The following is a 13,298-nucleotide window of genomic DNA, read 5'->3' as shown; positions in this document are numbered from 1 at the left end:
ACTTTGACCTGTATGCCCTGTTTATTGTACTTAAAAGAAATTATTCTTCTTTTGTAGAGTATTCTGCATGTCAGTAAGATGAGTAGGTCCTCTGAGGGTAACAGGCATGTTTTTTTCAGGGTCACTGTTTTGAGAAAGCCTTAGAAAACAAACCTTCTTCTATCTTTCTCTGGCTGCCAAACCAGATATGAAACAAATCTTTGCAGTTTAGTCCTGTGGGTTTTTTCCTAAACATCCTCAGTATAGCCTGCTCTGTTCCTGAGTTGCAGGAGTCTAGATCATTGTAAGCTGTTAAAGAATTTGCTTTTATTCCAGGCTTTCTGAATTTTACTTTTCCCATCTCTTTCTGTCCATCTCAGTTTAGTTACAAATCTCTCTCCTCCTGGGAATTTCTCTGCTATGCTAGTGAGTCTGCATCCTTTCATATGGCTCATAAAGAGCTCATGGACTCCTGGGAGGTTCAGAAGACTATAATGAATAACTCAAAAAAATAATCATTCCACAATGTAGAAATACTGAGAGGCTCTAATTTCTATTGAGGACAAATCATACAAATGTGGCCCTTCTAAGCCAAACTGATTTTAAAATAGAATATTCCAACAATCACTGGAAGACTTTTCATAGATAAAAAACTTCTCACTGTCCAGACATCACCTTTATTAAATGCCTCATCTAATTCATTGGAATCTCTCCATATTAGGCATAATACCAAATACTAAAATATATCAAGTAGAGAGAAAGATGAGAGTGATGAGAGTGATGAAGTTGGGACCTGAATTGTCACAGAAAATTACTTCATAATGTTAAATTGGACTCATGGCCACAGTCCCATAAAACTGGGTATTTATCACAGAAAGAGACAGATCCTTTTTCTTGGCTGTACTCTATGTATGTATTGAGTTCAAGGACAGAGGTGATCTTAAACCATCCTTGGTGTCACCAGTCATAATGTGCTGCGTTCTCTGATGTAAATTAGAGCAAGCAAATGAGTCTTACTAAATGGGTTTGATTTTTTTTTTTTAGATATTGCAAATCAGTCACAGGCACAAAGACCCTTTACCGTGGATGGGTTCACAAAGCCTGGCAGTAAAATGTGCCTCAGTACTTCTCTCTGTCTGGAGAAGTGAGACCCTCTAGCAGTCTAGGACCTATACTAGAGCCCCATTTATTCACCAGCACCACACTGCAACCTGTACCTCTTGACCAGCTTCACAATGTGAAAGCAAAAATCTCTTTGGACTTCTTTGTAAATCAAGAGTTAGTGTGGACTAGGCCTGTACTATCTTTTATTCTTACTGCAAAGTGTTTTCCAAATAAATGTTAGCTTTTCTTTCCTTTCCTGAGAATGAGGATGTTTCTCCAATGTGTGAAAAACTCATAGAAAAGGAAAATCCTGCCCTTTTTATTTTAATGGAGGTACTTTTATCTATGAGAGAAAATAGTTTCTTCACCCATCAGCTTCTCAAGTGAAAATTATGATTTCTATAAAAAAATGTGAAGCCAAATAGAAAGAGATGAAAACATGATCCTGAAATGCTACAGTCAGTTTCTGTTTCCCCTTTTCCCTTTTTCTTCCTTTTTCTTCCTTTTTCCTCTGCCTACTAGTCCAACACTCTCTACCTTTTCTGAAGCAGGAATTAATGATTTCAGTAACACAAGTTTTAGCATTGAAGACATCTGTAAAAGCTGGGTAGTTTGAAGCCAAGTCTCTATACCTCGCCCTGTGCTTCTATTTTAGTTACTGCTGACATATCCTTCAATCACAGCATGGGATTAAGCACACAGGTTACCAGACAATTTTGTCCCCTCAGTATAAAACTGCATCACTGGGTTCCCACCCTTTTTCTTCCACTTCAGTGAGCTGCAGCATTTCCCTCCTCCTATTTCCACTTGTGATAGCTTATGCCAAGAACATTAAGTAGTGCAAAGCCCCCCACCCCCATCCCCATCCTCCCAGCCCCAACCCCCACCCTTGAGGAATAAATTGCTGAATTGTATTCATAGGTCCCATTCTACTCTGACTGTATAAATTAAAGATTTACAAAATCCAGTTCTGCTGCTGTTGCCGTGGTATCTAGGAAAGTCTTGAGAAGCACAGGCAATAGCAAACCAGGCCTATCTTTGTATAAGGGACTTCTCTGAAGGAGGGAAGAGGAGCTAGTGCAACCCCTGTGGATTTAGGAAACAAGTAAGCAGCTTCTCATGAAAGGAAACAAGCCATTTCCCTGGGAATTGCAAGGGCACTGGTCACCTTTCCCTTGGCTTGAATAGAGATCCCTCAGTCTCTCCTGCCACATCCCAATGGGGCCTAGATGAATTACAAAAAAGCAACAGCATATTTCTCCTTTGGGCGATCATGCTCGGGTAGTGCAGTGCTGGGGAAGGCTGAAGGGACAGCAGGGAGCTCCCATGTGTCACTTCTGGGTGACAGTACTGAAGCAGGACAGCCAGGCTTCACTGCAGAACTGACTCATTTGTTCCACACCACCAACTATCAGCATTTTGGAGGGACTTGTCTAGCAACATTAGCAACATAAAACCATGGGCTAAATTGGTCCCTAAGCCCCTTCCCCCATCCGTATTTTCTGAGGGATGGAATTTTTATCATAATTTCATCTTCCTCTCTTGCTGCCCTCCCTGTGTTCCCATCTGGCCTGATCTCTGTGGGAGCTTGGACAGCTCTCTCTGCCTCCAGTTTGACATCTGGGATGAGCAACACCAGCCTTTATTCCAGAGAGATAGGCTTGTGGGGGTGATGTTTGGTGAATTCATGTCTACAAGCACTTTGAGGCCTCTTCCAGTCTCACTATAAAAAATGACTATTTTTGATTGCTGCTGTCTCCCACAGGCCACTTCTTGGGCTCAGATCAGCATGATGCCCTGCCTAAAGCTCTCGTGCCCTTTCTACAGGGACATGGCAGTTCCTGAGCAGAGCCTCCTTCACACAGGTTATTTCTGTATCAGAGTTGCTGCACACTAGGCTGCCTAAATCCGGTGCAATCCAGGAAGAGGTGATTCCTCCTCTGCCTGCCCTGCTCACAGTGTGTTGTCACCTACTCTGTGAACCAGGCCAGATGCTCTGCTGCAGCTTTGCTTTTACTTGGGGAATTACATGCTAAGATGGTTCCTCCTTCCCATCCCCCATATCTCCAGTCACAAAAACAAGCAAATGCTTGTGAGCTAATCCTGTGCAGAGACTTTATTAAATAAACACAACTGGTACTGGTGACTTGTTTGTTTGGGGTTGCTTTTTTTTTTTGTTTCGCATTTGCTATCTTTGGAAAGCTAATCCTCTGGAGTCCACCCAGCGATTTCAGTCACCTCCAAATAACACTTACTAATAATCTTAATAAATCCATCTCCTAAGCAGCAGTCACTACTGCCAGCCACTGAATTACACAGAGCACCTCAGGAGCTCTGCTTCAGCTGATGCCCTTGTTTATCTTGATCATAAGTAAATTGGAGCACTTGCTCCATACATTCTCAAACTCCTCAAAAGGTTCTTTGGGCAGTGTGACTGCACACATCAATGAAGAGGAAGGCAGTCAGGAGGATGTGACTTGCAGGCTTCCTCTTTTCCTCTACTCTGCTCCAAACCAGCTCCTGAGCACTTCTCACAAGGTAGCTTTTATCTGGCTTATTCTACACATAAAATGTATGTGTAGCCATAAAGAGAGAAACTGTTTGATTTCTAGGGAAAAATTAAAGCTCATGAACAAAATAATGGTCTTAATCAAAGCAGGGAAACTTCAGGAGATATTCTTCACACTTTTGGTGGCTGGTCTAAATACGCATGGCAAGAGATGGGGTGTCAGGACATAGACATTCTATTCTCATCTATTTACTTAGTTTTGTGAAGTTAAGTAACAAAAGCAGAGGTCCATCAGGCACCATGGCTGGATTATAAGCAATGCATGTGTCTCAGTTCAAACTGCAAACCTAACTCTTCCTAGGTTCCACAGCCTAATTTAGGGTCCCTGAAAACTGCAGAGCTCCTGTTTTTAACATGGTCTTTCCCCTGGTACTTGTAGACCTTCATGATTTCTATGATGATCTCATGCTGAACATGCTTCCTCCACTTTGCTTCTGAAGAACTTCAGACTGGCACGCAAATTCACACAAAGACTCCTTCAGTAAGTCTCCATTTCCTTCAAAACAACTCTCTAAGAGGCACTGCTCTGCTTAAGTATTATTAACTCCTGGTGGTACTGATGGGAAAATTAAAGATCCGTGTGAAATGACTAGCTTAGAGCAGTGGCAAACCAGGTACCAAGGCAGAAAGAAGACTGGAGATTTCTTGCATTCAGATCCTCAGTCTACACAGCCAGACCCTTTTGAAGTTTTTAGTTTAATGATTTAATCACAGCTTATTATATGCTCTGAAATATCTGGATGACAGACATTATGCATATTACCACTTTAACTTGTCTGTATGTCTCCTTTAGAGTGGCTGACACTACAGGCAGCTTCCTTATTATACCACCGGTGAAATCCAATGCTTGCTGCAGTCTGGCTCCACTTTTTCTGACTGGTTTTCAGTATTCTCTGTTTCACAGGGAGAAGAAAGCTCTTGGGAAAGATGCCAGGGTCTTGGCTTTGATTACACTAATTGAGAAGTGAGGCAGTTCCAAACTTCTACCAGCAGAAACTGATAGAGAATTTTGTAGCACTGATGCCCTGTGATACTGGAACTGGCACAGGCAAGGCTGGGCAGAAAGAGAGAATCCTATTTCTAATACAAGCTCATCCTTACTTACCACCATCTCTTCAGTGTCAAGGCAAAGTTAAGCCAAACACTAAGAGAATTAAGGGGTTTGCAGTTTTCATCCTACATTAACCATTTGGCCTCACCCCTCCAACCACCCTCTAAGGATTTTATCAGCTAAACCTTCTTCCAAGATCTCTTTGAGCCATTGGGGAACTACAGATTTTGGAGAGTTTATTTTTGTTCTGCTTCCCTGTGTTGTGCTCTCTGAGATCCTGTGTGCCATAAGCAGAGGCCATATGAAGCGGAGAGATACCAAACCAAACTGCGTACAGGAATTTGCTGTGTTAAGGACTGCTATGAGCTGTTTAAAAAAAAAAAAAAAAGATTACTGTACAAGAAACATGCTATGAAAAAGGGGCTGACTGTAGAGGCAGGATAGATAACATTTAAAACATTTGTTATGGGAACAGGAGTTTGCAGTGTGATGGGGGAAGAGGGAGGGAAAAGAAAATACATGACTGGGAAGATAAGACAGAAGACTGTAGACAAAAGAGAAAGAAAGGAAAAGAAATAGTCTCATTTTCTTTTTCATTCATATTTTTCAATTGTGAAGCATTTTCTTGACAAAGACATAAACAAAATGCAAGCTCTCCCTACATTTCTTTTCCCCTTAGTGTATAGTACAGGAAAACTCATGTGTGCACAGAAAATAAATGCAACTCCAACACTTAAAAGGAAAAAGACTGAGCAATGCAGACACAGAATGACAGATAAATATGGAGATGCACAGATACATATGGGCATAAAGCCACAGATACACAGCACCCACAGACATGAGAAAGAAACAACATGATACCATGTGCATGCAACAGACCCCACATGCACACACATCCTGAATAAAAGCAATAAAATGCTTGTAATTACTAGAATTTTGCACTACCAGAATGGCTTCAGTATTAAGCAAACAAAAAGCTGTCCTTGTCAGAGCTGCACTCCGTGTGTCTGCCAGCCCGGCATGGCAGCAGACAAATCCTGCCGCATGCTCTCCCTCTTGCACCAGCCTGGAGTGCAGACACCCCGCTCAGCCAAGGTCTCTCTCTGCTGTCAGAACTTTTTATGTGGTGCTAAAAACCTCAGCAAGTTTCAGATGGCTAAAACGCTGAAATCACTGCCTCTGACTAATCTTCATTTTCTATCTCAGCTGCCCTTCCCCCGCCCCACCTCTTTCTGCCTGCGTGCTGATTACATGCAGCACTTCCAGGCACAAAAGCGAACAGTGTTTTAGCTATGTGTACATGACTGTACAATCTCCCGACCGGACCAGCATGTGCTTTTCTCGATGGCAACGTTGAGACAGGTCCCAACGTTGTGGGTGTGTGTCGGGTGGCAAAAGCTGCAGCCATTTTCCCATAAGTCTATTTCTGGTGCAACGCAAGTGCAGGAGCACGGGGCTGGATGTATATTTAACTCCACATGCTTTAATCCAAAGAGGTCAGGAAATAGGAGCATGAATGCTCTTGTTGTGGCAGATGGGAATGTGTTGGATTGCCCACATTGTCAGGCAAGGGGCCCTGGGCCTGGAGGTAGTGCTGACATCATTGTCTCTCTCTGGGTTTTGCCTGCAGCTCCAGACACAGAGCTGTGCCGACAGTAACCCTTTCCTGCCCGAGCGCCCAGCTGGCAGTTCTGCCACAATCTCCTCTTTGTCACTGTATCCGCAGTCGCAGCCAAGGCACACTTCAAAGAAAATTGCTTTGGGCCTGCTACAGCTCTGATATTTCCCTTCCAAAAGAAATAAATTGTATCAACTCTTGGGGGAGAAGGTTAAACTTAATGGGAATGTGTCACCTCGGCTGTGGAAAAACACAAGCCCCCGAAGAAAGCCTTGGCATTTATCATCATTCAAGTACACAGATAGGATGCACAAGGACACAAACCTCCTGCTGTAAACACCCGAACCTAAGTAAATTTAGGAACTACATAAAAACTTGGCATTTAAATACCCTTGACTTCAGGCAATCATATAAAATCAGGAAAAGGAACAAGCTCCAACCTCTGCTTCTTCAGTGCTTCCAGTGGTTTTCAGACCTTTAGGAGAGGCTCAACTAGTCCAGTTATCACTTGGCTGTGCCCCACAGACACTCCTGTTTCTGATCTCATGCTCCCATTTCTCCACCCACACAACCTGTCCCTGACGCCTCAGCAGGTACCCCACAATGTCAACAGCTCCCAGGGGACTCAGCATAACAGGGGATCAAGTGTTAGGTCTGCAGAGAGGCTCTGGCAATGCCAAAGGAGTATGCAAATAAATCCTATAAATCAAAAAAGAGCGCACACATATCTATCACTGTGCTTCCACACATTGCTCCATAGCTTTTCAGCTCTCTTACAGTTTTATCTCCACCATCCAGACTGATGTAGCAGCAATTTGGAGAATGTGAAACAGCAACACCCAATCAGTAGCTCTTGGGAATCTTTAAAAGTACCTTTCCTTGTATATAATTTTCTTCACCATTCTTCTCCGTGGTGGCATGGAAACAAGCCATGAAAAAAAGAATTTTGCAGGAAAACAATTTCATTCTGTGTTTGCACTTTTCCACAGACAGCAATCCCCTTATGATTTGGGGTCATTTCCTCTTGCCTATTCCTTTTTATTCTAGCAACATAAAATAAAAATTCTTAAAAAAATACTCACTCACAGTTCAAATAACAGAGAAGGACTAACTCCCCTTGCCCCAGTAATGCCACAGAATCCCACAAAGCACACTGACCTCTCCTTCACTCCCCCCTGCTCTGCCCAGGGATTACAGCAGTCTCAATACAGGCTTGTCCGTGCATGGGCTGTGATTTCCAACCACTTCATGATCTTTTATGAATGTAATTTCAGCCTTATCCACATTTCCTGATTTCTTTGCATTCCTATCAGACTTTTGATGTAAAAGTAACCAACATTGTTAACACTTCAGAGCACGAATTTTGCATTTTTACCTGTATGTAAATGACCCTGCAGCAATACCGTGTCATAAAAAAAAAAAACAATTTGGTGATGTGTATCTGTGCATGCATTGAACTGCAGAGGGGAGTATGAAAAAGAAGACAGCAGTGGTTTGTAACAAAACATATTTAGGCTCTTGTATCAGGGTTTGTGAAACTGAAAAATGAGACAAGTCTTCAGTCTCACCTGCAGCTTCTCTGCAGTATAAATTAACCCCTGCTTGAACACAGGGCTAGGAATTTACTTTTCACACACACATAATCCTCAGCTTCATGTGGGAAAAAAAGGCAAAGGCAGAGCATATGCTGCTACCTGCTCTCTAGGCAGCATTGCTGCTGTGGCTGTGGCAAAAAAACACCGTTCAGACATAGTACCTCACTTAGCTCCTCTTCTGCTGGAATCCACATTAGCCCCCAGGTAGGTCAGAATTAGAGGAGGAAAAAAGTGAGGGCCACTTTCTGTCCCTGTCTTCCTAAGCTGCAGATAACTATTGATTGTCCACATTCACTGCCTGAGGCAATGGAGTAGAAGACCATGAGGAGATGTTTAAAGTGCCTGGACTGCAAAGAAGTGTGAGGCACAAAGGAAGTGTTAAACTTGCAGTCATCGTCTGACTTGATAAGTCTCCATTAGATGACAATGGCAAAACCTTGTAAACATTAGGGATCCCCTGCTAGCTACCAAAAAACCCCACAAAATTCTGTGGTATGAACTCTAGGTCTTCCTTCATAAGCTCCTGTCTTAAATACGTTGACAAGTACCACTCCACAAACCTTGGATTTGGACTGCCAGCCTTATCCAGTTGCCTTTCAGTTCCGTCATGCGGTGCCAGTTTAAGCCGTCCCGCGGGCTCCCGGCCGAGGCTGTGCCCGCACAGCCCCGGTGAGTCAGCAGTCCCGGAGCGCCCTGCCAGGCCTGCCTGGCGGAGAAGGGACCCGCCATTCCCGCACAGTGCGTGTGCACATGCTTGGGGCCGCGCTGGGCAGGTCATTTGCCTCAATGTACGTGGTGCGGGTTTATTGTGTGGGAATTTACACACATGAGAAAGGAGTTTCGGCTGGGATCACCAGCGGGATTTTTTTTTTCTGCTAGGAAAGGGTTAACCGCAGTGCCCTTGCTGAGCTCCGAGTCTCCTTGCATTCCAGGGTAAATGGTGTTTTGCAGAGCCCGGTTACCTATGGCAACAGCGGAGAGGAATACTGCAGGCGATCTTCTGAATCACAGGATTTACAGCCCGTATGTTTATTCTGCAGAGAAACACTTCCAGCCCTGCTTCTGATGTGAGCTGGGAACCGCGAGAGGGCTTTACAGAGCCATTTAAAAGGCAATGTGAGCTGGAAGCGAGGCATTTTTAATCAAAGGCCAGGTTCAAAAAAGAAAAACATAGCCGAATCAGAGGAGTCTCCAGAATGAGCTCCAGTGTCACCGCGTACCTGCAGCCACACGCGCCGCCATTAACAACCTCCTCACAACTTCACGGCTGCTCTCCGAATTTCTCGCCTCTGCCTCAGCCCTTGCAGAGCCGCCCTGGGCCGATCGGCAGCACGGCCCGGGCACGGCCCCCTCGGCCGGAGTCAGAACGGGCTCTCCGGGGCCTCAGAGGCGCCGAGCTCCCGCTGGAGCAGTACCTGGGCTGGGCACTGCCCCGGCAGCAGCAAGACCGCACGAAGGCGTCTGCTTTCATTCTGTGCACGTACTACTGACTTACTGACCGCTGCATGGGCGGTTTTCCTTATGGCGCGATAAACATTTGAACAGGATTTTAAAAAATCATCACAACTGAAGAGAGTATTTTGAGCCTGTTAAGAATTAAGCATATTTAAGACAACATTTGAAAAACAAGACTACAAATACATACTTTTACATATAATTTGGAAATGCCACTGGCTTTGCTGAACTAACTGCATTTCACCTCATCCCTTCTGAGAAAATAAGCAGTTCCAGGCCTGGCTAAGCTGTGGTGGGAAGTCATCTGGGAATTCAGGAAGCTAACGGCACAAGCCAAGGCACTGTGGTTGAATGCTTGAGCAAAGATTCATTCCACCTAACTCTAACCTTCAGAAAGTCTGGAATCTGGTTTTGGCTGCGTCTGTAGTAAGCAGAGATAGATTCAGTTGCTCAAAGACAACTCATCACACCTAGAAGAAATACCTGTGTGGCTGAGTGTGTGCTTGCAGGTACATCTTGCAGTACTGGAGACAGTAATGCAATCTTGGTACAATCAGGGCAGGTCACTGTAAACACAGATAGACAGACACATCAGACAGAACTCATATGGAAACATCCAATTTATACTCTTCTTTCTGGAACTTGAATGCTCCCATATGTTACCACTTTTTTCCTAAGAAATTTGCCGTATATGCTACATATTAATCAAGCTATCTCAAAGCTTGAGAAGAAAACATTATCCTAGCTGAATGAGGAGATGGATGTTTTGCAGGAATCTGCTGCTCATTTCTGAAAGCGTAGAGACAGGTCATTCCAAACTGTACTTGCTGTAACCTAGGAGGAATTTGCCCTGCTGATAAATATTTAACAGTCACAAAGGACTTATCTGCTAGTCCTTGTATGGACACTCTTTCAGTGGGTTCAAAGCAGTACACACAATTTTTCAGGGTTGCAGTTCCAAGTACACTCTTTTTTCAGGAATGGAAAGGAAAATCAAAAGTAAGATACAAACCAGTTGAATCATAGGGCTTCTGAGTGACTCCTAAGAATTAGAAATAGGCATTATGTGTTTAATTCAGATTTTTTTTTCCATTTAGCTAAAAAGAAAACATTTACTTAGTCTTTCTATTTTTCTTTCCTTCAATTTGGAAGAGAAAACAGAATCTGAATTTATTGATCCATTGAAATTTATTTGGGAAATTGCTTTGCAGACTGGACTAAGATAAACAGTAATTCATAATATATGTAGCAAATGATCTTGCAAATCACAGAAAAAGAGAGAGTAGAAGAGAGTGGGAGGAAGAATTCATCCCTTAGATGGAAAATGAATGGGTCTTTAAAACAGGAGAACTGGCAGGGAATCTGCTGCCTAGCTGTACGTTGCTTTCTCAATGTACCCATCTATTGTATACAAACATTAAATACACAATTAAATCTTGCGTTCAGTTCGCCCATTCATCATACCCAGGTTCATCTTTTTTGTTTGTTTGTGGCTTGTATTTAAGCTTTCTTTACAGAAGGGAGATCTAAAGGGCTGCAGGCTTTGTATTGTGCAGTGAAATCACTCAGACTTCAGATTATTTTGGTCAGATGGAGGGAGGGGTCTTTCTTTTTCCCTACAAATCAACCCTGGAATTTGCTTTGCATCTGGCTGAGGTTGTAAGGTTTTAGAAAAAGAACTGGCAATTCTGCTAGCAGGAGGAATTTTGCGTGGTTAAAGAATGGAGTTAAAGCAATCTTTCCTGCAAAAGCATGTGTGCACGCTTGTGTTAGTTTCTCATTCTCCACCATTTCCTGCAAACAGGGCTTGGGGGAAAAAAGCACATAGATACATAACATTTTTCCATTAGCAGAGCAAGCGGGGGAAGGTAATGGTTTGGGGGGAGGGGGTGGTAATCAGAGATCTGCTTAGTCTTCATAGAAAGAAAAATGCCTGGGCGCCTGCTTTGCCATAAATTGCATCTGGTGGTTGGAGCTACAGCAAGTTATTAAAGTGACTGCATTAAAGTCATAATTCAGCAGGTCAGCAGCACGGTCTGCAACCCCTCCTCCATCACTCCTCCCAGCCCCATTTGCTGAAGGGACAGAACACCCGTTGCCTGAATCAGCTCGTGCTGTCGCACTTGGTGGCTTTTTCCCTGGGAGGGGAAGCAGAGGAGAGAAAAAGAAGGCGAGCTCATGCTGCTGAGTTATTCTGCTTTGCAGGGCCAAGTGGAGATGGTGCTGCACACCCAGGCCTCGGCAATACAGGAAAAATCTCACTTCCCAAATGTAGCCTTCCCCCCACAGCAGCAGGGTGACTCCCTGGCTCCAGGCCTGCTGGTTCTCAGTAAATTGTTCTCCCAGCTTACTTGCTGGGCTGCAAGAGGTGGAGGAGGGGATGAAATCAAGATGTCAGCATACCTCAGGGTCGGGGTGAAGGCAGAGGAATATATGTTGCTTGTGCCCGATCAGATGGAGGGATGGGAACAAAAACAACATCCCACAAACCTCAAGATGGATGCCGGAGCGGGGGCTGTAAACAGCCAGCTTAGCGGAAGGCGCTCACTGTCGAGGTCAGATGCTGGCTCGGAGGAGGCAACATTTGTCTCACATTTTGTCTTATTATACTTGAGCTGCTCCCTGCCTCGCTGCTACGATGAAAGCTGCCTTCAGATAATAGCTTCCATTTTGTTTTCTTCAGTGAAAAATCAGGCACATACTACATTAGAACAAAAAGGTTCAGCCATCCCCAGCAGCTTTTCTGACAACACAGTGCACATGTGACTAAAAAGAGACTTGTAGGGGGAAACCCCAATGAACCCCAAATTAAAGGGAAAGCAGATTTTCATCTCAGCCTCCCAATCTAAAACCGATGATTTTTTACAAAACAAGATTTTTCTAAAGTCAATCACCTCGCAAAGACCCTATCAAACATCCTCAAATGCAGAAGGTCATCATGACTAGGGCTGGGTCACTTTTTGTACATGTGACCCATTTCTCCTGTTTCCAAGGGAACAGAAGTGCTCTGGAGTCGCCCTTGCACCCTCAGAAAGTGCTCTGGGGCTCTGTTTTTATTCGCCTGGCTGTAGGGAGCACAGCAGGCCACAGGGTGCTTCCTTTCTTCTGATGCTAAATATTTTCTTAATGAATCTAAGGAAGAACAGTGAAGCTGAAACTGCTGAGATGACAAATAGGTGTATGAGGTCATCCAGCAGTGCCAACTCAAGAAAAATGCCAGGTTTTCAGTACATGTTCATGGAACATAGAAAACAGCATGCAAGGGGAAAAAAGCATGCACTCTGCTATTCTCTTAACAGCAAAGATTACTTGCTTAAAATCAACATGCAAATGTGTATTTTTCTGCAGATTACATGTGTTAGAGACACTCTCATTTTTCCTTCTGTTTTTCACTAGCAGTATAAATATATACCTCACAGTGATTCCAGCAGAACACAGGGGGATGGGTTTCTTCTGATACACAGGCTCCACAAAATTGTCACACAGCTCCCTTGATCCACAGCCACACTTACACCCACAACTATGGAAGACAAGTAGAACATGCCACTGTCTTCTGGGTCAGGGTTTTTTGTTCCCATTGCGATTTTATTATAGGCTTGAGATCCTCTAAGAATTAAATCCACTGCTTGACTACAGAATAGATAATGGCAGGGCAACCTTCCCACATCACTGCCTCCCACCAATGTGGCTCAGCCCTGACCTGGCTACCATTCATGCCTGGACAGAGTAGAGTTCATTCTCTGTATTCCATTCATAGCCACTGGTCTTTGCAAACAAGGAGCAATTTAGAATCAAATTTGATTTTTTTTTTTTTCAAAAGAGAAATCAACCAGCAAACCAAGCAGGAACTGAGCTGCGAGCCACAAAAATTATTTCAAACAAATTTCATTAATGCGATGTGAATGACAACAATGTCAGAGTGCTAGT

General features: G+C 43.8%; 1 protein-coding gene across 1 annotated transcript in view; it reads right to left on the bottom strand.

Annotated features, from left to right (window-relative positions):
- Positions 1–9,889, bottom strand: part of ANGEL1 (angel homolog 1) — a 109,768-nt gene extending 99,879 nt beyond the window's left edge. The window contains exon 1 of the mRNA XM_064714457.1: positions 9,855–9,889. The gene's annotated coding sequence lies outside the window, so the exon portion shown is untranslated. The remainder of the gene's footprint in view (positions 1–9,854) is intronic.
- Between the last annotated feature and the right edge of the window lie 3,409 nt (positions 9,890–13,298).

The sequence above is a fragment of the Zonotrichia leucophrys genome, chromosome 5 (assembly GCF_028769735.1).
Source record: "Zonotrichia leucophrys gambelii isolate GWCS_2022_RI chromosome 5, RI_Zleu_2.0, whole genome shotgun sequence".
Classification (NCBI taxonomy): Eukaryota; Metazoa; Chordata; class Aves; order Passeriformes; family Passerellidae; genus Zonotrichia; species Zonotrichia leucophrys.
The sequence above is the reverse complement of the archived record's forward strand: the minus strand, read 5'-3'. Positions and strand labels throughout refer to the sequence as shown.